The sequence below is a fragment of the Taeniopygia guttata genome, chromosome 1A (genome assembly GCF_048771995.1).
Source record: "Taeniopygia guttata chromosome 1A, bTaeGut7.mat, whole genome shotgun sequence".
NCBI classification, from domain to species: Eukaryota; Metazoa; Chordata; class Aves; order Passeriformes; family Estrildidae; genus Taeniopygia; species Taeniopygia guttata.
Window position 1 is genome coordinate 63,973,859 of NC_133025.1, and position 23,312 is coordinate 63,997,170.

Genomic DNA, 23,312 nt, shown 5'->3' on the forward strand with positions numbered 1-23,312 from the left:
CCCCTCCGCCCCCCCCCCCCTCCCCCGGACCCCCTCCTCCGGAGGGGGCCCACCCCGACCCCCCCGGGGCCCCCCCTCCGGAGGGGGCCCTCCCTGACCCCCCCCCACCCCCCCCGGGACCCCCTCCTAAGGAGGGAGCCCCCCCTAACCCACCCCCACCCCACTCCCCCCGGCCCTCCCTGACCCCAGCCCGACCCCCCAGTGTGATGTCGGGACAGCCGCACCCCGGCAGTGTCGGGCCGTGTATTGCACTGCAATGGGGGGACCCGCCGGGCGGGTCCGGCCCCGTGTCGGGGGGACTCCAGCGAGGGCGGGGGGCGCCGGGCTCCGGCCCTCTGGGCTTTATTCTCCGGCACCCCCAACCCCGCGGCTGCGGGAGAGAACGAGAGAGAGCGGGGGATGGAGAACGAGAACAGGGGAGCGGAGGGGGCGGTCAAGGGGACGGTGACAAGGACAGAGGGCAGGCGGGGGGAGGTCGGGGTGTGCAGGGCACCAGGGGAGGGGACTCGGGGAATGGCAGCAGGGAAGAAGGAGGGGAAGGATTGAAGGCGGTTTTGGGGAAAGGTATCATGGAGAGGTACCAGGAGGAACCACGGTGCGGGAGAAGGAAGGGAAGCAGGAGAGGACGGAGGGGTGCGGTAGGGTTGGGGTGTGTAGGGGGATGGGGGGTAGGGGGGACCCGCCCGGGGGGGAGGGAGGGGAGGGCTAGGGGGGAGAGGGAGGGGGGGGGGTAGGGGGGGGGAGGGTGTAGGGGGTGGGGGAGGGGAGGAAGGGAGGGGAGAAAAGAGAGGTATAAAGAAAAAGAAATACAAAAGAAAAGAAACGTAAAAGAAATATAGAGGAAAAGAGATATAGAGCCCGGCCCGGCCGCAACCACCCGCCCCGAGCGCCGAGGAGCAAATGGCGCCGCCGGGCCCCGCCGCGGTTTAAATCCCCTCAGCCCCGCCCCGCGCAGGCGCTCTGGGGCCCCGCGCACCTGTGCGGCCCCGCCCCTCACACCTGTGCGGCCCCGCCCCTCACACCTGTGCGGCCCCGCCCCTCACACCTGTGCCGGGCCGGCCCCGCCCATAAATCCCGGCGGATCCGCGCCCGCTCCGCTCCATGCGGGAATGATCGGCCCGGGGCGCGGCGGGAGCGCCGCTCGGAGCGCTGCGCGGAGCTCGGGGCGCTGAGGTGGGGCCGGCACCGGGGCCCGGAGATCTGGATCCGGGTCCTGCCGGTGTCTGCCGGGGGTCCCGGGCGGAGCCGCTTCTCCTCGGCAGGCGGGATGCGGGATTTGGGCTGGGATGGGGGACTGGGATCGCGGCGGGCGGGAGGAGCCGCTCCGGGGCGGGCGCTGGGGCCGAGTCCGGACCGCGCCCGGTGCGGGACCGGGGCCCCGCCGGGCTCGGTCCTGCTCCAGCCGCTCACCCGACACCTGCCGGGGGAGACTCGATGCTCTCCCTCCCGTCCCCCTTCCTCTGTGGCTCGCACCCCCCAGTGGAAGAACACGGAGGTTTAAAAAGCCGGTGAGAGGTGTTTGTTCTTTATTTTCAGAGCACAGGAGGTTCCGATTTGGGAAGGGCCACGAGGATCATCGAGTCAAACGGTGATGAGTGATTGGCCCACGTGGGGACTGAATTCAGCATCTTGGCCTTGTCAGCACCCTGCTCCAAGCACCTGGGCAATCTCAGGCTCATGAGGAAGGTCCTGCCTGGGATGGGGTGGCTGCTGCCAGCAAGGGAATTCCTATGTCAATGTAGCTCCTTCCTTCCTGCTAGTCCTGCTCTGCACACCAGCCCCTAGACCGGCTCTAGAGCAGGACTGGCTGGTGTCTCACAGGACAGCACAAGACTCTTCAATAACCTTAGTTTCCTGCCCTTTCCAGGATTTACCCAACAGCTGTAAAGGTGCTCATTCCATGTCCCTTTCCAAGGAGAAATGAGCAGGACAAGCCCTGAGGGTTCACTTGGTCCGTGGCCAGAGTTCTTCAGGAGCGTGTCAGGGCTGGTCCCACCTGCAGAGGGGCGTTTCCTGCAGGTGAGTGTTCACAGCCCAAAATCCCTGCAGGTGCTGGGGCTGGGGCCACTTTCCTGGCCCGGAGCTGCACGGAGCCCTTGGTGACTCCCACTCCCTGCCGGGAATGTTCCTTGGTGTTTCCTCAGTGGTCCCAGCTGGCTGGGAATGCGGAGCAGGAGGAGGCCGGGAGCCCAGGAAGGGACCCAGCACCTCCTGCCCTCGGTGTTTGCGGGGAGGAGCTGAGCCTCAGTGTCCTGCCACACCCGCATCCCGGGATGGGCAGCGCTGGGATGGACGTGGATCGAGGGCTGCCCGCGGCTCCTCGGCCAGGGGCTGCTCTGACGGGCTCCGGAGCTGCTTCAGCCCGGACAGGCCCCGCCCGCAGCCCAGAATTACCGAGGAACAGCTGGAACATCTGGCCTTACCTGGGAATGTCAGCGCGGTGCGTTTGAGGAGGGGCTCAGGCAGCAATTCCCGGTGCCGACCTCCCGGAGCTCCTGCACACCCCCAGGTGTGTCCCAGCCCCCCAAACCCCTTCCCTCCCAGCCGAGGACATCATCCTTCAGCAGCGTTAAAGCCAGGGGGATCTTCCCCCAGAAATGAAACCCCAAGCAATGCCCTCAGGGAGGCCTGTAAATAAAAGGTAAGAATCCGGTGAAGTTTTGTTTGGATGAAGTTTGGAGTGTTCCAGGGAGCCAGCTGGAACCACAGAACTGATGGAAAACTTTCACAGGTGGGTCCCACTGGAGGTGTGCTGGAAGCAGGGATGTGCATCCCTTTCCTGAGGGAAAAGAACCTGCAGAGGCACTCCCGAGGCTCTGAGATGGAGTCAGCTCCTGCAGGGAGAGATGTCCTCCCCTGGGCACAGGGGCTGCCTCAGCACGGGCCAGGAGCCATCACCTTCTCCTGCTTTAAAATTTCAACTGGAGCCCGAGCTCAGGGGGATGAAATCAGCTGAATTCCAGGGAACTCTGTCAAGTGTCCCCCAGGGACATCAGTGGGGCTGGGGGATGAGGTTTATAAACAGCAAATTCTATGGAATACAAACCTGTCCTTGTCCTGGAACCTCTGCTGGTTCCTGCCGCAGCTGCTGTTCAATGGCAGCTCTGCATGGGAATGTCCAGACTCCACAAGGCACTGTTGAGTTATTCCAGCAGGAATTCAGCAGGGAATTTGGGGCTGTGGGTATAATTCATCTGAAACAGAAAATCTGATACTGACCCTGAGATCTGGGTGCCACACCGAGAACAATCCCTGTGCTGCCCTGTCAGCTAAAGCCCCTGGGCTGGGAAATTCCAGCAGCCAAATGCATGGAATGATGTAAATCCCAACATCCCCCAGAGGGACAATCCAAGCCCCAGGGTCCTTCCCCTGCTGTTGGCAGGACAAATTCCCCTCAGCTCGGCAGGGGCTTGGGAGCAGGAGGGGCGGGAGAGCAGCTCGGCTGCCCGGGAAGCGCCGGGACACGAGGCTGCTGGAATCTCCTGAGTCACTGAAAACATTCCCTGTAAAGCCAAGGCAGATCTCTCCTAGCCAGCCTGGTGGGCAGCAGCTCTGGGGGAAAACACCCTGGCCCTGCCAGGAGCTCTGACTCTGCTTTTCCTGCCAGCTCCTGAGCAGTGTCAGGGCCACTGGGAAGGGAGCTCAAATCCAAACAAATCCCATCGCCCATGGAGTGGATGATCCTGACAGAGAAATGAAGATCTTAAAGATCTGTTAAAAAGGCTGTGACAACACTATGATGGGATTCCCAGGATCCTTCTGGTATGCTCTTGGTTTTGTTTTTATCTAATTTTAGTCCCTCCATGGGCAGCTTGTAGAATTTATTCTGGAATTTAGAGGTTGAGCAGGGTTGGCTTTGGATTAACCTTCACCTCTGGTCCCACTTTGTGCAAATACAACTTGGGCCAAGCTTGGTTAATTTATCACCTGAGCTTTCCCCTCCAAAATATCCCCTACTTATTCCCCTGCAGATGAGCTCAGATTTTGCCCCAGACTGCCCACTCCTCACCTCCACCTTCCCTCAGAGTGTCCCTTGTGTCACAGGTGCCCTGGTGGCACAGGGAGGTCCCTCTGCCTTTCTCCTGTCCCTCTCCAGCCTCATCCCACCGGGGCCTCTCCTCCCTTTCCTGCGGGCTCTGCCCAGGAAGGAGGACAAGGTGAGTCCTGAGTTTCCCTCCAGTCATTTCTTCACCTTGAGCTGCCATTGCATTTTTCCCCCAACATTTTCCCTTCCTGTGCACTACTGACTGCCTCAGTTGACCTCCAAAATACTAATTCTTTCACATGCATGTTAACTCTGATTTTATGACCAAAGTGTCCATTTTCTCCCCAATATATTACCTAGATTTTTAAAACCAGAAACCACACAGGTTCTGTCTGTTTTATCCCCAAAATCTTCATGTGGCCCGTACAAATTACGTCAGATCTTTTTCTCCAAAGTACTTCTTACCCTTACAAATTATCTCAGGTTTTGCCCCCAAGTTGTCCCTTGATGTCCACTACTGATCAACTCATTTTATCTTAAAATGTTTCTTCTTTCACCTAGAGATTACCTAAAGGCTTACTCAAAATTTCCCTTTTCTGTCCACTACTGATTATTTCATTTTTCCCTTGAGATATTAATTCCCTGCCCTACAGATTATTTCAAGTTTTACCCCCAAGATTTTCCCTACCTGTCTACTACTAGTTATCTCTTGTTCACCTCAAAATATTAATTCTCCATCCTGGATAAAATAATGCTTTCTACACCCAAAATTCTCATTATGTGTCCACAAGTGATCACCTATGTTTTCATTATGTTCCCTGGGGATTATTTAACATTTCCCCTCCACATTTTCCCTGTCTGTTCACTTCTGCTTTCCTCATTTTTTACAAGCAAGCATTCATTTTCTACTCTGGACATTACCTCACTTTTTCCCCCCCAATATGTTCCCTACCTGCCCAGTTCTGATTACCTCCTTTTTACCTCAAAATATGCATTCTTTCCTCTACAGGGTAACTCCTATTTTATGACTAAAATGTCCATTTTGTCCCCTATACACTAACTAGATTTGAAAACCAAACCCACACAAGTTATGTCTGTCTTATCCCCAAAATGTTCATTGTGCCCCTTACGCATCACATCAGAGTTCTTCTCAAAATCATTTCTTGTTCTGACACATTATATCCGGTTTGGCCCCCAAATTCTCCCTGCCTGTCCACTCCCAATCATCTCCTTTTTACCTCAATATGTCCATTCTCTGTCCTACAGATTTTCCCAAGTCATACCCCCAAAAATTTCCTTGACTGCCTCAGTTTGTCAGGGTTCACTCTCTCCCTAGAGATTTACTCAAGTTTTACCTGCAAAATTTTCCTTACTTATCTACAACTTATTACCTCATTTCTAATTAAAAATATTAATTGTCAACCTTTAGATTATTTCAAACTTAGCCCCCAAAACTCCTCTACCTATCCACTACTGATGCCCTCATTTTAACTTCAGTATTAATTTTCTACCATGTAGCTTTTCTCAGGATTTGCCCCCCCAATTTTCCATCTGCCTACTACTAATGACCTCATTTTTTACCTCAAAATGTTCATTTTCTGACTACAGATAATGTCTTATTATTTTTACCCCCCAAAATTTCCCTACCTGCCCATAACTGATTCCCTCATACTACCTTACTATGTTTGTGCTCTCCCCTAGAGATTATCTCAGATTTAACCCCCAAATTTTCCTTACACACTCGCAATTCATCACCTCATTTTTCCCTCAAAATGTTTTGTTTTCTGCTCTAGAGATTTGGTCAGGTTGTGCTTCCAGAATTTTCCTCACTGATCCACTTCTGAGTACCTCATTTTTACCCCAAAATATCCATTCTGTCCCCTACAGATTACATCAAGTTTTACCCCCAGAATTTTCCTTTCTGTAAAATATTGACTCCTTCTCTCCCCTAAACATCACCTCAGCTTTTCCTCAAAATTATCCCCATGCTTATTCCCTGTAGCTGAAGTCAGATCTTCCCCCAGCTCTGCCAGCAATTGCCTGCACTTTGCCCTCAGTGTCCATTTAGTTCCCCACAGGTGCCCTGGTGGCACCAGGGAGGTCCCTTTGCCCACAGTGCCTCTCTCCAGCCCCAGCTGCTCCTCTGCTCCCTCTCTCTGCCCTTGTTCCACATGCTGGGAGAAAGGGGAAAGCTTTGAGGAAACTCTTCTGCAATTAATTAATAATTATTTCCAATTCCCCAGAGAGAAGAACATGAACTCACAACCATCAAGGCCTGACAGTTCCCTGCAGTGAGAGCTCAGCACACATGTCCACAGAGGCAAGTCCAGCATCTGAAAGAAAGAAGAAGAAAAAGGTGATTGATTCTGTTTCAGAGTTATTTCAAGTCCTGAAACCCAAACCAATCTTTGCTCTTGGTTTTGGGTGGGTGAATCCTGAGCAGTGGGCACAGGTCGTGTCATTCAGGATGAGGTGAGTGATGCTTTCTGGGGGAAATCTGCTGATTTCCAAAGTTCACTTCCTGCCCCCTGCCTGATCTGCACAGGAGAGAACCTCTTCCATGAAGGGATTTTTCTCCATCTAATCCCATCTGCCCAGGCTGCTCCATGGGGATAGTGCCAGGCTAGGCAGCACAGGCAGGTGAAGCTCTCAGCATCCTCTGCTCCAAACACAACTCTGGGCTCCTTTGCAAACTGCCTCTGCCATGAGGTTTTCTCCAGGAGAAATCAAGGAATTGCTCATGGCAGGGTGGGGATTAAGTTGTCACAAAGGGAAGTGAAGGATAAATATTCCTGGAAGAGCCCTGGGATCTGCTGGGCTGAACTGGGAAGGGGACATTCATTCCCTGCAGTGCAAATCCACAACGACCTCACACACAAAGCACAGACTGTCAGGTGGGGTCTGGCAGCACCACTCTGCCAAACCTCCTTGTCCTCCTCCCTTTCAGTGACTTCTGCCTTCAAACTCTGAAGCTGCCAAGCCCAAAAGCTCTGTCTGGCCACTATGGAACAAAAGGATCCTCCAGGGAGGGGGCACATTCCCAGCAAACACTCCCAGCAGTGGCAGTGACGGCAGCAAATTCCCCTGCTCTGATGGCACAAGAGAGGCACAAAGGCCAGCAATGCCCAGGGGAGGGGCAGGTTTAATTCTGCTCCCTGTGCTGCCACATCCCAGCAGGAAATCTCCAGGGGGGACAGAAACTCCCAGGATGCACAAAATGCAGCATCTGCCACCCTGATCCTGCTGAAACTCAGCGTGTGGGGCCAAGCCCCTGCAGATAAACCCTGCCCTGGCCTGGCTGAGGCTCAGACACTGCCCCAGCTCTCAGCTCCCACCTGCCCTGGGGCTGCTGCCACCTTCCTGACAAGGAGCCAAAGGCCCCTTTGGACAGGGCTGTGTCCCAGGCCTTGGGGATTGCAGGGACCAGGGCAGATCCCTCTGCATTTGGGGCACTCTGGGGACTCACCCCACACCATGGGCAGGACCAGCAGTTCTGGAGCTTGTTGGGTTTGGCTGCTCAAACACCAAGGCTCTTGGCAAAGATGGGATGAGTTAAGTGTTTTTTCCTGTCCTGAAAGAGAAGAGAAAATGGAAATTAAGTCCACTGTGGAAGGCAAAGGCTCCTGGGTTTCCCACTTCTGTTCTGATTGCTCACTACGGGGTTTTGTCCATAAAAAATGAGAGGTGGCACCAAATAAAAGTGCCATTTTCCAATATTTTTCCCTACATTTTTTTTCATACACAAAAGGATGCCCATTTTTTCTCAATGCATTCTTTGCCTAATTTTAACAGACCCATTTTCATTTCAGGCCCTGCTTGTGAGTCATTCCATGCTTTGCCATTGGGACTTTGGACAAAGGAGGGGAAGGATCTGTTCCACAGGGGTGTCATCCAACAAGGAACACCCCCTTTGCCAACCCCAGCCTGGAGACAGGAAATTGTCCAGGTCAGGGTGTAAGACCTTAAACAGCACATTGATCTGGGGGGCTGTGATTGGGATTCCAGCAGGGAATTCATTGTTCTACAAATATAAACTATTCCAGGGAGCAGCACTGACAAGGTTGGGAGCTGCTGCTTCACCACCACGGTGTCAGCAAAGAGAGAAAACACAAAATACATGTCCAAAAACAAGGATAAAATGATTCCTCCTGCTTTTAGTGGGACCAGAACTTACTCTGCCCTGGAATGACAAAGAACCCCCTCAGACCCCCAGAGATGCCAGAGGGAGGGAAGGCACCTCTGCCTCATCTGCTGGGGACAGCATGGGCCCTGCTGTCCCCAGGAACTGGGAATATGTCCAGAGCCAAAAGCACCTTCCCAGGCTGGAGGGGCTTTCCTAAAGCACCACCCCTGGGAAGCAAAGGGCTATGGAAGAAAGAGTGGGAATTCACAATAATAATCATAATGATATTGTGATAGAGCAGCAATGGAAGCAACAGTAATTCCAAGGGAACAGGAGGGATGCTGGGCTTTAAATGGGGTTTGAGTGAGACAGCATCTCCTGGGAGTTCTAAAGCACAGCTCCAGGTCTGGGATCACAGGAGTGGTGCAAACTCCACTGCCCAATCCCTGTTCACTTCTGCTTTCCTCATTTTTTACAAGCAAGCATTCATTCTCTACTCTGGACATTACCTCACTTTCCCCACCTCCCCCCCTCCCCCCCCCCCATATGTTCCCTACCTGTCCAATTCTGATTACCTTCTTTTTACCTCAAAACATGCATTCTTTCCTCTACAGGGTAACTCCTATTTTATGACTAAAATGTCCATTTTGTCCCCTATACACTAACTAGATTTGAAAACCAAACCCACACAAGTTATGTCTGTCTTATCCCCAAAATGTTCATTCTGCCCCTTACACATCACATCAGAGTTCTTCTCAAAATCATTTCTTGTTCTGACACATTATATCCGGTTTGGCCCCCAAATTCTCCCTGCCTGTCCACTCCCAATCATCTCCTTTTTACCTCAATATGTCCATTCTCTGTCCTACAGATTTTCCCAAGTCATACCCCCAAAAATTTCCTTGACTGCCTCAGTTTGTCAGGGTTCACTCTCTCCCTAGAGATTTACTCAAGTTTTACCTGCAAAATTTTCTTTACTTATCTACAACTTATTACCTCATTTCTAACTAAAAATATTAATTGTCAACCTTTAGATTATTTCAAATTTAGCCCCCAAAACTCCTCTACCTGTCCACTACTGATGCCCTCATTTTAACTTCAGTATTGATTTTCTACCATGTAGCTTTTCTCAGGATTTGCCCCCCCAATTTTCCATCTGCCTACTACTAATGACCTCATTTTTTACCTCAAAATGTTCATTTTCTGACTACAGATAATTTATTATTATTTTTACCCCCCAAAATTTCCCTACCTGCCCATAACTGATTCCCTCATACTACCTTACTATGTTTGTGCTCTCCCCTAGAGATTATCTCAGATTTACCCCCCAAATTTTCCTTACACACTCGCTATTCATCACCTCATTTTTCCCTCAGAATGTTTGTTTTCTGCTCTAGAGATTTGGTCAGGTTGTGCTTCCAGAATTTTCCTCACCGATCCATTTCTGAGTACCTCATTTTTACCCCAAAATATCCATTCTGTCCCCTACAGATTACATCAAGTTTTACCCCCAGAATTTTCCTTTCTGTAAAATATTGACTCCTTCTCTCCCCTAAACATCACCTCAGCTTTTCCTCAAAATTATCCCCATGCTTGTTCCCTGTAGCTGAAGTCAGATCTTCCCCCAGCTCTGCCAGCAATTGCCTGCACTTTGCCCTCAGTGTCCATTTAGTTCCCCACAGGTGCCCTGGTGGCACCAGGGAGGTCCCTTTGCCCACAGTGCCTCTCTCCAGCCCCAGCTGCTCCTCTGCTCCCTCTCTCTGCCCTTGTTCCACATGCTGGGAGAAAGGGGAAAGCTTTGAGGAAACTCTTCTGCAATTAATTAATAATTATTTCCAATTCCCCAGAGAGAAGAACATGAACTCACAACCATCAAGGCCTGAGAGTTCCCTGCAGTGAGAGCTCAGCACACATGTCCACAGAGGCAAGTCCAGCATCTGAAAGAAAGAAAGAAGAAGAAAAAGGTGATTGATTCTGTTTCAGAGTTATTTCAAGTCCTGAAACCCAAACCAATCTTTGCTCTTGGTTTTGGGTGGGTGAATCCTGCGCAGTGGGCACAGGTCGTGTCATTCAGGATGAGGTGAGTGATGCTTTCTGGGGGAAATCTGCTGATTTCCAAAGTTCACTTCCTGCCCCCTGCCTGATCTGCACAGGAGAGAACCTCTTCCATGAAGGGATTTTGCTCCATCTAATCCCATCTGCCCAGGCTGCTCCATGGGGATCGTGCCAGGCTGGGCAGCACAGGCAGGTGAAGCTCTCAGCATCCTCTGCTCCAAACACAACTCGGGGCTCCTTTGCAAACTGCCTCTGCCATGAGGTTTTCTCCAGGAGAAATCAAGGAATTGCTCATGGCAGGGTGGGGATTAAGTTGTCACAAAGGGAAGTGAAGGATAAATATTCCTGGAAGAGCCCTTGGGATCTGCTGGGCTGAACTGGGAAGGGGACATTCATTCCCTGCAGTGCAAATCCACAACGACCTCACACACAAAGCACAGACTGTCAGGTGGGGTCTGGCAGCACCACTCTGCCAAACCTCCTTGTCCTCCTCCCTTTCAGTGACTTCTGCCTTCAAACTCTGAAGCTGCCAAGCCCAAAAGCTCTGTCTGGCCACTCTGGAACAAAAGGATCCTCCAGGGAGGGGGCACATTCCCAGCAAACACTCCCAGCAGGGCACAGAGGCACCTCTGGAGCTCGTGTGTGGGGCTGGCCAGGGCTGCCAGGAGGACACAGCCCCCAGCTGGGGTGGCAGTGGCAGTGACAGCAGCAAATTCCCCTGCTCTGATGGCACAAGAGAGGCACAAAGGCCAGCAATGCCCAGGGAAGGGGCAGGTTTAATTCTGCTCCCTGTGCTGCCACATCCCAGCAGGAAATCTCCAGGGGGGACAGAAACTCCCAGGATGCACAAAATGCAGCATCTGCCACCCTGATCCTGCTGGAATTCAGTGTGTGGGGCCAAGCCCCTGCAGATAAACCCTGCCCTGGCCTGGCTGAGGCTCAGACACTGCCCCAGCTCTCAGCTCCCACCTGCCCTGGGGCTGCTGCCACCTTCCTGACAAGGAGCCAAAGGCCCCTTTGGACAGGGCTGTGTCCCAGGCCTTGGGGACTGCAGGGACCAGGGCAGATCCCTCTGCATTTGGGGCACTCTGGGGACTCACCCCACACCATGGGCAGGACCAGCAGTTCTGGAGCTTGTTGGGTTTGGCTGCTCAAACACCAAGGCTCTGGGCAAAGATGGGATGAGTTAAGTGTTTTTTCCTGTCCTGAAAGAGAAGAGAAAATGGAAATTAAGTCCACTGTGGAAGGCAAAGGCTCCTGGGTTTCCCACTTCTGTTCTGATTGCTCACTACGGGGTTTTGTCCATAAAAAATGAGAGGTGGCACCAAATAAAAGTGCCATTTTCCAATATTTTTCCCTACAATTTTTTCATACACAAAAGGATGCCCATTTTTTCTCAATGCATTCTTTGCCTAATTTTAACAGACCCATTTTCATTTCAGATCCTGCTTGTGAGTCATTCCATGCTTTGCCATTGGGACTTTGGACAAAGGAGGGGAAGGATCTGTTCCACAGGGGTGTCATCCAACAAGGAACACCCCCTTTGCCAACCCCAGCCTGGAGACAGGAAATTGTCCAGGTCAGGGTGTAAGACCTTAAACTGCACATTGAGCTGGGGGGCTGTGACTGGGATTCCAGCAGGGAATTCATTGTTCTACAAATATAAACTATTCCAGGGAGCAGCACTGACAAGGTTGGGAGCTGCTGCTTCACCACCACGGTGTCAGCAAAAGAGAGAAAACACAAAATACATGTCCAAAAACAAGGATAAAATGATTCCTCCTGCTTTTAGTGGGACCAGAACTTACTCTGCCCTGGAATGACAAAGAACCCCCTCAGACCCCCAGAGATGCCAGAGGGAGGGAAGAAACCTCTGCCTCATCTGCTGGGGACAGCATGGGCCCTGCTGTCCCCAGGAACTGGGAATATGTCCAGAGCCAAAAGCACCTTCCCAGGCTGGAGGGGCTTTCCTAAAGCACCACCCCTGGGAAGCAAAGGGCTATGGAAGAAAGAGTGGGAATTCACAATAATAATCATAATGATATTGTGATAGAGCAGCGATGGAAGCAACAGTAATTCCAAGGGAACAGGAGGGATGCTGGGCTTTAAATGGGGTTTGAGTGAGACAGCATCTCCTGGGAGTTCTAAAGCACAGCTCCAGGTCTGGGATCACAGGAGTGGTGCAAACTCCTACTGCCAAATCCCTGTTCACTTCTGCTTTCCTCATTTTTTACAAGCAAGCATTCATTCTCTACTCTGGACATTACCTCACTTTCCCACCTCCACCCCCCCAATATGTTCCCTACCTGCCCAGTTCTGATTACCTCCTTTTTACCTCAAAATATGCATTCTTTCCTCTACAGGGTAACTCCTATTTTATGACCAAAATGTCCATTTTGTCCCCTATACACTAACTAGATTTGAAAACCAAACCCACACAAGTTATGTCTGTCTTATCCCCAAAATGTTCATTCTGCCCCTTACACATCACATCAGAGTTCTTCTCAAAATCATTTCTTGTTCTGACACATTATATCCGGTTTGGCCCCCAAATTCTCCCTGCCTGTCCACTCCCAATCATCTCCTTTTTACCTCAATATGTCCATTCTCTGTCCTACAGATTTTCCCAAGTCATACCCCCAAAAATTTCCTTGACTGCCTCAGTTTGTCAGGGTTCACTCTCTCCCTAGAGATTTACTCAAGTTTTACCTGCAAAATTTTCTTTACTTATCTACAACTTATTACCTCATTTCTAACTAAAAATATTAATTGTCAACCTTTAGATTATTTCAAATTTAGCCCCCAAAACTCCTCTACCTGTCCACTACTGATGCCCTCATTTTAACTTCAGTATTGATTTTCTACCATGTAGCTTTTCTCAGGATTTGCCCCCCCAATTTTCCATCTGCCTACTACTAATGACCTCATTTTTTACCTCAAAATGTTCATTTTCTGACTACAGATAATTTATTATTATTTTTACCCCCCAAAATTTCCCTACCTGCCCATAACTGATTCCCTCATACTACCTTACTATGTTTGTGCTCTCCCCTAGAGATTATCTCAGATTTACCCCCCAAATTTTCCTTACACACTCGCTATTCATCACCTCATTTTTCCCTCAGAATGTTTGTTTTCTGCTCTAGAGATTTGGTCAGGTTGTGCTTCCAGAATTTTCCTCACCGATCCATTTCTGAGTACCTCATTTTTACCCCAAAATATCCATTCTGTCCCCTACAGATTACATCAAGTTTTACCCCCAGAATTTTCCTTTCTGTAAAATATTGACTCCTTCTCTCCCCTAAACATCACCTCAGCTTTTCCTCAAAATTATCCCCATGCTTGTTCCCTGTAGCTGAAGTCAGATCTTCCCCCAGCTCTGCCAGCAATTGCCTGCACTTTGCCCTCAGTGTCCATTTAGTTCCCCACAGGTGCCCTGGTGGCACCAGGGAGGTCCCTTTGCCCACAGTGCCTCTCTCCAGCCCCAGCTGCTCCTCTGCTCCCTCTCTCTGCCCTTGTTCCACATGCTGGGAGAAAGGGGAAAGCTTTGAGGAAACTCTTCTGCAATTAATTAATAATTATTTCCAATTCCCCAGAGAGAAGAACATGAACTCACAACCATCAAGGCCTGAGAGTTCCCTGCAGTGAGAGCTCAGCACACATGTCCACAGAGGCAAGTCCAGCATCTGAAAGAAAGAAAGAAGAAGAAAAAGGTGATTGATTCTGTTTCAGAGTTATTTCAAGTCCTGAAACCCAAACCAATCTTTGCTCTTGGTTTTGGGTGGGTGAATCCTGAGCAGTGGGCACAGGTCGTGTCATTCAGGATGAGGTGAGTGATGCTTTCTGGGGGAAATCTGCTGATTTCCAAAGTTCACTTCCTGCCCCCTGCCTGATCTGCACAGGAGAGAACCTCTTCCATGAAGGGATTTTGCTCCATCTAATCCCATCTGCCCAGGCTGCTCCATGGGGATAGTGCCAGGCTAGGCAGCACAGGCAGGTGAAGCTCTCAGCATCCTCTGCTCCAAACACAACTCAGGGCTCCTTTGCAAACTGCCTCTGCCATGAGGTTTTCTCCAGGAGAAATCAAGGAATTGCTCATGGCAGGGTGGGGATTAAGTTGTCACAAAGGGAAGTGAAGGATAAATATTCCTGGAAGAGCCCTTGGGATCTGCTGGGCTGAACTGGGAAGGGGACATTCATTCCCTGCAGTGCAAATCCACAACGACCTCACACACAAAGCACAGACTGTCAGGTGGGGTCTGGCAGCACCACTCTGCCAAACCTCCTTGTCCTCCTCCCTTTCAGTGACTTCTGCCTTCAAACTCTGAAGCTGCCAAGCCCAAAAGCTCTGTCTGGCCACTCTGGAACAAAAGGATCCTCCAGGGATGGGGCACATTCCCAGCAAACACTCCCAGCAGGGCACAGAGGCACCTCTGGAGCTCGTGTGTGGGGCTGGCCAGGGCTGCCAGGAGGACACAGCCCCCAGCTGGGGTGGCAGTGGCAGTGACAGCAGCAAATTCCCCTGCTCTGATGGCACAAGAGAGGCACAAAGGCCAGCAATGCCCAGGGGAGGGGCAGGTTTAATTCTGCTCCCTGTGCTGCCACATCCCAGCAGGAAATCTCCAGGGGGGACAGAAACTCCCAGGATGCACAAAATGCAGCATCTGCCACCCTGATCCTGCTGGAACTCAGCGTGTGGGGCCAAGCCCCTGCAGATAAACCCTGCCCTGGCCTGGCTGAGGCTCAGACACTGCCCCAGCTCTCAGCCCCCACCTGCCCTGGGGCTGCTGCCACCTTCCTGACAAGGAGCCAAAGGCCCCTTTGGACAGGGCTGTGTCCCAGGCCTTGGGGACTGCAGGGACCAGGGCACATCCCTCTGCATTTGGGACACTCTGGGGACTCACCCCACACCATGGGCAGGACCAGCAGTTCTGGAGCTTGTTCGGTTTGGCTGCTCAAACACCAAGGCTCTGGGCAAAGATGGGATGAGTTAAGTGTTTCTTCCTGTCCTGAAAGAGAAGAGAAAATGGAAATTAAGTCCACTCTGGAAGGCAAAGGCTCCTGGGTTTCCCACTTCTGTTCTGATTGCTCACTATGGGGTTTTATCCATAAAAAATGAGATGTGGCGTCGAATAAAAGTGCCATTTTCCAATATTTTTCCCAGCATTTTTTTCCACACACAAAAGGATGCCCATTTTTTCTCAATGCATTCTTTGCCTAATTTTAACAGACCCATTTTCATTTCAGGCCCTGCTTGTGAGTCATTCCATGCTTTGCCATTGGACTTTGGACAAAGGAGGGGAAGGATCTGTTCCACATGGGTGTCATCCAACAAGGAACACCCCCTTTGCCAACCCCAGGCTGGGCTGAATGTGCTGCCTCACTTTCCCCCATTCTGGATTCTGGCTTCAAGCCAGGCTGGGTTTTCCCCTGTCTGGAGACAGGAAATTGTCCAGGTCAGGGTGTAAGACCTTAAACTGCACATTGATCTGGGGGGCTGTGACTGGGATTCCAGCAGGGAATTCAGTGTTCTACAAATATAAACTATTCCAGGGAGCAGCACTGACAAGGTTGGGAGCTGCTGCTTCACCACCACGGTGTCAGCAAAGAGAGAAAACACGAAATACGTGTCCAAAACAAGGATAAAATGATTCCTCCTGCTTTTAGTGGGACCAGAACTTACTCTGCCCTGGAATGACAAAGAACTCCCTCAGACCCCCAGAGATGCCAGAGGGAGGGAAGGCACCTCTGCCTCATCTGCTGGGGACAGCATGGGCCCTGCTGTCCCCAGGAACTGGGAATATGTCCAGAGCCAAAAGCACCTTCCCAGGCAGAGCCAAAAGCACCTTCCCAGGCTGGAGGGGCTTTCCTAAAGCACCACCCCTGGGAAGCAAAGGGCTATGGAAGAAAGAGTGGGAATTCACAATAATAATCATAATGATATTGTGATAGAGCAGCAATAGAAGCAACAGTAATTCCAAGGGAGCAGGAGGGATGCTGGGCTTTAAATGGGGTTTGAGTGAGACAGCATCTCCTGGGAGTTCTAAAGCACAGCTCCAGGTCTGGGATCACAGGAGTGGTGCAAACTCTTAATGCCCAATCCCTGGATTTGCCTCCTGCCAGTACTTAGTACCTTGGTCATGTTTGGGTGCAAGTACTCCAGTTCTGCTGCCTCAAGGGATTGGGATAATGGGTATTAAACCCCTTCCCTCAGGGCTGGCTCTGAGCTCTGGCTGGGGAAAGCATTTGGCAGCCCTGGCATTTCAATGAAATCAGTTTCCATCATTTCCTGAATAAGCCCAAGGCAGATAAATAAACCTTTCTCCATAGGGACAGCCCCAGGGAATACACAATCATTCCTATTCCTGGTCAAAGAAACCAGCAGCCACTTTAGGGGAGAGACTCCAAACTCTTGTCCCTCTCCCTGTCTGTAAAACACTTGCAGAGGCTTTAGAGTTCATACAAGCTTGTCAGGATTTGGATATTCCATTTAAATTCCATTCATGTGCTACAGAATAGGAAGTGTCCTAAAGGCACCTCCACTCATTCTTGAATTTTAAGTATGAGTGGAGGTGCCTTTAGGACCAACGAATTTGGATATTCTTTTGTTAGGAACACCCCACCTCAGCTTCTTTATAGGCAACTCCATGTGGGAGATAAAATAAATGTGGACAAAAGTTTGGAATGCAACTTCCAAGTCAAGTTCCCTGCTAGGAAATGACTCCAGCTCTCTGCTACCTCAGGCTGTTTAACCACAGCCTGGCCCTTCAGGGCTGCACACCCTCAGCTACACAATTTGGGAGCTGGCAAGTAACAGCAGCTGAGGTCTCATTCCAACTGTACACCAGAACAGGGGCTGCATTTGGTAAGTGCAGACAGGTTTGGGCTACTTCAGAAAGCTTCAACCCCCATTTTTCAAAGATTCCATCAGGGATAATGACCTTTATACGAATCTCTTCAAGGCACATGAGAACCTGAGTAAGAAAATGAACTCAACCCCTTTGTTCCATTGGCCCCACACCCCAAATTCCAATGGGACAGACAAGTTCCTCTCCTTGAAAGGCAACATCTCCTACCTGGCTCTGTGCCTTCCCCAGCCTTTGGAGGCTGCTGTCTCCATCCTTTCACATCTCCTCATCTTCCTCAGCAGGACTGGCTTCTTCATCCTGTGGAGCAAACACAGGGACAGTCACCAGCCTGCTCATCCCAAACCTGGGCAGCAGGGATGGGCTGGTGGGACCCTCTGGATGGTCACCCCTCTGCTGGGCACCATCCCTGCTCCATGGCCCATTCCCATTCCTGGCTTGGCATCTTTTAACATCCTTGGGATGTTAAACAACAAACATTTGCTGTGTGGGGCTTTGGGGCATCAGGGACTCCCCCAAGGCAATGGGCAAAGCTCCTGTTCCCACACCCTCTGCCTCCCAAAGGACCAAGGAAAGGAACTGCCCTCCCTCATCCCCAAAACAGATTCTGGTGCTGATGTGTGTTCTTGTTTCTGTCCTCCATAACAGAGCACAACAACAGAAAGACTGGAGAATGAGGAGGTTGGGGGGTTGGTTGTTTGGCAGTTTGTATACTTTTACAGTTATTTTAGAGTTATTTTTACAGTTCTTTTTCTGTTACCAACCCTAAATTGTGTCTGTTGTGTCTCCCTTCACAACCACTGCAGTGCCCATGAACTATCTGGGGTTAATTCTACACTGACATGTAAAACATACCCTGCTTTTCCCTGTGCTTTTGCATCAGACCTGATCAGTCTGAGATGAGGCAGGGAAGACCAGCCCCTAATACTTTCCTCTTGTTTTGATGTGTCTCAAACAAAGCAAGAAAACAAAGTTCTTCTCCCAAATCCATCGCACTTGGAGCCATGAGAACTGCCGGATTTCAAAGATGCTGATTCACACTAGTGGTTATCAGATTTTCCCATCTGTGACACAATTTGACAGCTGCTGGCAGCACAGAGTTCTCCACTTTGGAGTTCAGGTGCTGCAGCAGCCGCTCCAGTCTCAGCCATCAGTTCTCCACTAATATTTAGGGGAAAAGCCTATAAAGAGAGATGCAAGTGCAAACTAACTTCTGCATCAGCACACCGGACCTCAGAGCCTTTTGTGCACAGGTACCATGTGGCAAGGGGATTTATTCATGCAAGAGTTACAACTCTGTGCCTGCTGGAATAGGGATTACCATCAAAATGTAAGCAAAGTGCTGCTTAAAGTCACTGGGTTTGTTATTTTTATCTCCCCTCAAACACCACAAGCCAGACACTGCTGAAGTGGCCTCTGGTGCTGCTCCTTGACACAACTTGCACTGCTTAATGAGGCAGAGGCAGAGAAGGGAATAGGAGCATCCTCACCTCACCACAAACAATTCCCCCCAGCCAGCAGCTCTGGTGAGGAGCTCTCTGCAGAAGTATCAGCTCTGTCAGCACAGAGAATGTATAGAGGAAGTACATGTACAAAGACAAGTACAGGAAGGTATTAAGCAGGTTTAGTTATGAAGGTATTAAGTGGTTTTATGTATCCTTAATGCACAGCTGCATGCAAACATTCCACTCAAGAGGAGTGAACAACACAAAACTTGCCTGAACCTTCCAATAAATCTGTTCCTTGCTTCTGTAAGTTTAGAGATGTGGTTTGGCCAGGCAGAAATGGGCCAGATCATAATTGCACACTTTAAAGCAGCCACATAACTTCAGTTCTGCTTTGAAGCCCTGACAGTCACCAGGGTAAGTACGAGAAGAAGCTGTCTCAGATACACCAACCTCACTTGCACATCACCATTTACCAGCTGAGGCAAAAGTTACCAGCACCTCCTTGAGGAAGGGCATGCAAATTCAGCAGTGGGACAGGAGCTTTACTGACCACCCCTCACACCACAGGATGCTTTATCACCCACCTAAATCCTGCCTAATATATGGCTCCTCCTGTCTCTGTTGAAACCTACTGCAAAACAGACTCCCCATTCAGAGGAGGCATTTGGGGGTTTTTGCACTCCTTTTGAACCACCTCGGGAGTCAGGGATATGTTTTTGGAACATCTGTCCCAGACTGGGGATCTGGTCTCCTCTCTGTGCTGCCTCCACCTTCCCAGAAAAACACACACAAAGCACAACAAAGGAAATCAGTCAGTTCCTCAAAGGAGTTCCCACAACTCCCTTGTGCTCAGCAAGCCAAAGGCCGGTTTGATGCAATCGCAGCACAAGAAAGTGACTAAACCTTTGCTGGTTTCAAAGCTCTGCAGGGGAAGGATTTCCACTCCACTGAAAGTGTTCCTCCAGGTGGGGAAAGAAACATCGCAGGAGCCCCACCTGGATGGATTAAAGAGACTAAACCTCCTAAAGGACGCTGCACCGAGCAGCCCATCACACACAGCTCTGCCTGTCCTCAGGCCACCCTGAGCTGGGCCCTGAGCAGTGACCAGACTTTGTCCTGCTCCTCACCAGGGACCAACGGGACCTGCCAGGCCGGCAGCCCCACCTGGGAGCCTCAGGCTCCCGGGAATGGCTGTCATGGCAGGAATGCCAACAATGACCTCCTGGGCCGGGGCTCACAGGCAAAGCCTCCCCGTGCAGCTCCACTGCCATTTCCAGCGGCACCAGCTCCTTCCTGCAGCGTGTGTCACACTGCCCTGGCAGCACAACCCACATGGAAACAGGACTCGCAGCTAAGAGGAAAAAAGATGATTTTCACCACGGATCCCTGCCCCATGGGACAGCCCTGCTTTCAAGGCGCTCCTCCCTGCGGGTCAGGGACAGGCAGAGCCTGGACCCGCTGCAGACACAAGGGCCCAGCACAAACCAACTTCAGCCTTCCTCAGCACAACTCTTGCACCAGATGCAGCACATGGATGAAATCCCAGGGCTCAAGGCAGGAGATGGGCTGCCAAAGAGGGAACCTGCTCCTCAGGGCCCCCCTCACAGCCAGGTGGGGCTCCCTTCAGGGAGGAGAGAAACACCAACTTCACCCTCCTGGCATGGGAACATCAATCCTCATGTGTGAGCACCACAGCACTCCCCTGACAGTCACTGTCACTGCCAGCAGCTGATCTCTGATACAGCTTCTCACGAAGCTGTGCTAAATCCTAAACTCCACTGGATGGGTACTAAGCTCAAGTAGGGAGTGCTCTGGCTCCTCATTTCTTAGTGATGTGAAGAAATTAAGAGGCCAAAATCTTTGCTGCACTTGGAACTGAGAGTTCAAGCAGATTTCTGCTATCCTACTTTCCAGAATGCTTCTCAAACCAACCTGCCATGCTGCCTCACTGAGACACCAGTTTTACTGAAACCTCTACTTACATCCTCCACAAATGTAAAGCCTCAAGATAGAGCTGCTCCCTTTAACAGAGGCAATAAATCCCGAGCTGACACTCTGGGCCATCTCCCTGCCCAAAGCTCCACGGTGTAAGCATGAGAATATTCCCACTCCGTGGCCCATTTCTGCTGTTTACTTTTGGAATGCAGCGACACTTGTATTGCTCAATGAGCTGCCAGTGCAGTCACACAGAGCTACACACGGGGCTGCGGCAGTGGCTGTGCTCGGGCCAGAACCAGGAGAGCTGCAGAGCCTCTCAAGGCTCAGGCACAGCCGAGCCCGGCCTGAAACTCTTCCCTGTGCTGCTCACTCCCACGAGGAGCACACACGTGTTACAGCACAGCCCCAACACCAAAGCGGCCCTTCCCCCAGAAACAGCCTCCGAGGTGCAAAGCGCCTTTTCACAGCTCCAGCTGCACCCAGCCCCGGCCTGAGCAAGAACAGCGACTGCAGCTGTTGGAAGTCACGGCTCCAACAGAAACAGACCTCGGGAAAATAATTACAGGATGTAAGAACCCCAGGCCTTAAATCAAACCACATTTGTTAGCTCTAGATAAAACTCATAACTGCAGTTTCACAGCACCAGCGCCTGAAGCTTCCTACCAGAGCCCGAAAAGATTAAACCGGAGATCGCCAACCTCTCCCCAAAACTTCCCGAAAAGTTACGTCAGGTTCAGCACAGAAATAAGGCACAGAAGGTCGGGAGTGCTGGAAGCGCTGGGAGGTGGCAGGGGGACAGGGACATGCAGGGGGAGCAGGGGCTGGGACACGGAGCGGGGACAGGGACACGGAGCGGGGACAGGGACATGCAGGGGACAGAGGCTGGGGGATGTGGCGGGCACGGGGACAGGGACACGCAGGGGACAGAGGCTGGGGGATGTGGCGGGCACGGGGACAGGGACACGGCGGGGCTCATCCCGCCGGGACACCGAGGTGCCGCAGGCGGCTCCGAGCGGTCTCGGAGCGGCTCCCGCGAACTTCCCTTACCTGCGGCCGAACCGCGCGGAGCCTCCGGGCAGCCCCCGCCGCCGTCCCGCCCGCGCCGCTCCGCTCGGTGCCCGCCCCGCTCCGCCCCGCCGCACTCATTACCTTGCAAATGTTTGCTCTTCTGACCATCTATTGCAGCTGGGCTGTCAAAGCTGTCCTGGCTTTCAGCTGCCTGAAGTATCCTGATTGTTAAATACCCCAGAGAGCAAAACTGTTTTGGCCTCGAGCTTCGGTGTGACACCATGTTCAGTCCTGGGACAACGCGCTGCACAAACTATTTTTAGCTGTCAAATCCCTACCTGAACCTTTCTCCTCATGTTTAAATTCCCTTCCTAAAAAGGACAGGAGAGATTCAGTGCCCAAAGGATTCCTAATCCAGAGCAGCTGAAGTACAAAATGCTCCCAAATTGTACCCCCTAAACAGTCAAACTTCTGACCTTGGCTGTCCCATCCCTGGCTCTTCCCACAGTGTCTGAAAACACCAGGAAAAGCCCTGCACACTGAACCTGCTGCTGAACTGATGGAAGAGATCCTGTCCTGTCTTGGCTCTGCTGCAAAGTTTCTGCTCCAAAGTTTCTGTGTCCTGAAGTTTCTGGTTTCAACCCCCCAAAAAGCAGAAGGTCGTTTAAGAAGTGACCAATCCACCCCAGTGCTTGGGAGCGTTTCAGGTGCCCAGTTTCAGGTGATCAGTCTTGTGTATTGATCTCGAATGTTGTGTAATTAACCCTTGAAAATCAAGAAAAAGCAAACTCCAGTTCCTTTTCCAGTGGACAAGAATGCTTTCAGTAAAATTTCTGTGAGGGTGAAAAAGTAATTAGTTGCAGAAACCTCTTCAGCATGAACCTCAGAGATGTGTCAGTGCGGATCTGGAAATCACAAAGAGCAGTGTTACAAATCAGAAGATGCTGCATATTTTATGTAAAATGTGAGCAAGAGAAAACCTCCTTACATGAGCAGGAATCACATCAGGCTCAGCTGGAGGAATGCATACCATGGCAATAGCACAATTGGTTGAAAAGTTTGGGTGTTCTAGACCATTTGTCTTCCCATTACTGTGAATCATTGCTGTCATCAAAAGCAGGACAGGAAAGGTTACACTTCGAGAAACCTGTTTTGGGTTTTTTAAAGACAATCTAGGAGCAGGCAGTAAATTACTGAAATAAACCACAAGCAAGGCAGCCCTGAAAACTGCTGTGATTTAAAAAGTTCCACAGCTGGGGGTTCATAAAGGAGCACTGTCACAAAGATCTAAGTGGTCATGAGTAACAGAGAGACAGAAGGTAAGAAACAACTCTTTGCTGGCTCCTCCAGCTCCACAAGCAGCAATCCACGAATCCAACAGAAATCTGCAAATGAAACTAGCAGGAGCCCAAAAGAGGAGAAGCAGCTCTTCCTGCAACAATTTTCCTAGGAGTCAGCCTGTGTGCATTGCTGCCCCCAGCAGAACGGGCATCCTGACCACCAGAGGGGCTGGAACACAAATTCCATGGAGAATGAAGTGTGGGCAGCCCAGAGCTGTCCAGAGCAAAGCTTTAGAAGTGACTGTAGCTTGCTGAAACAACACTGACCTCACCTGGCTTTGTGTTTGATGAGGGGTTTATCATCTCTTCAATGATACTGAAAACAGCATCTGATACTGGAACTGCATTTTCAGATTTAAAAAAAAAGTATTCTTGAAATTCTTGACGACCTGGCAAATCAAGTGTATATAAAGCACAAGGGAAGAGGGGGGCAGACACTGATCTTTCCTCTCTGGTGACCAGAGACAAGACCCAGGAGAATGGATCTGGGCCAGGGCAGGGTCAGGCTGAAGATCTAGAAAAGGTTCTTCCCTCAGAGGGTGTTGGGCA

At 51.1% G+C, this 23,312-nt stretch overlaps 4 long non-coding RNA genes across 6 annotated transcripts; 3 read left to right on the forward strand and 1 right to left on the reverse strand.

Moving 5' to 3' along the window:
- Positions 1-717: 717 nt before the first annotated feature.
- Positions 718-11,020, forward strand: LOC140682246 (uncharacterized). Its single transcript, XR_012053684.1, has 4 exons — positions 718-1,173; positions 1,537-6,341; positions 7,795-7,931; positions 9,956-11,020. It is a non-coding gene; the product is annotated as an uncharacterized lncRNA (long non-coding RNA).
- Positions 1,510-22,265, reverse strand: LOC115493453 (uncharacterized). 3 transcript variants are annotated; one of them, XR_012053682.1, is made up of 8 exons: positions 21,463-22,265; positions 17,240-17,329; positions 15,068-15,172; positions 13,780-13,849; positions 11,264-11,368; positions 9,976-10,045; positions 7,452-7,556; positions 1,510-6,318 (listed from the first exon to the last, which is right to left on the reverse strand). It is a non-coding gene; the product is annotated as an uncharacterized lncRNA (long non-coding RNA). The 3 variants fall into 3 exon arrangements; XR_012053681.1 differs by lacking the exon at positions 21,463-22,265 and adding an exon at positions 17,885-21,416; XR_012053683.1 differs by lacking the exons at positions 13,780-13,849; positions 15,068-15,172 and having other exon boundaries at positions 21,463-22,256.
- Positions 11,614-15,528, forward strand: LOC115493454 (uncharacterized). The gene is made up of 3 exons (XR_012053685.1): positions 11,614-11,742; positions 13,760-13,876; positions 15,411-15,528. It is a non-coding gene; the product is annotated as an uncharacterized lncRNA (long non-coding RNA).
- On the forward strand, positions 16,009-17,819 carry LOC140682247 (uncharacterized). The gene is made up of 2 exons (XR_012053686.1): positions 16,009-16,685; positions 16,736-17,819. It is a non-coding gene; the product is annotated as an uncharacterized lncRNA (long non-coding RNA).
- Positions 22,266-23,312: the final 1,047 nt, after the last annotated feature.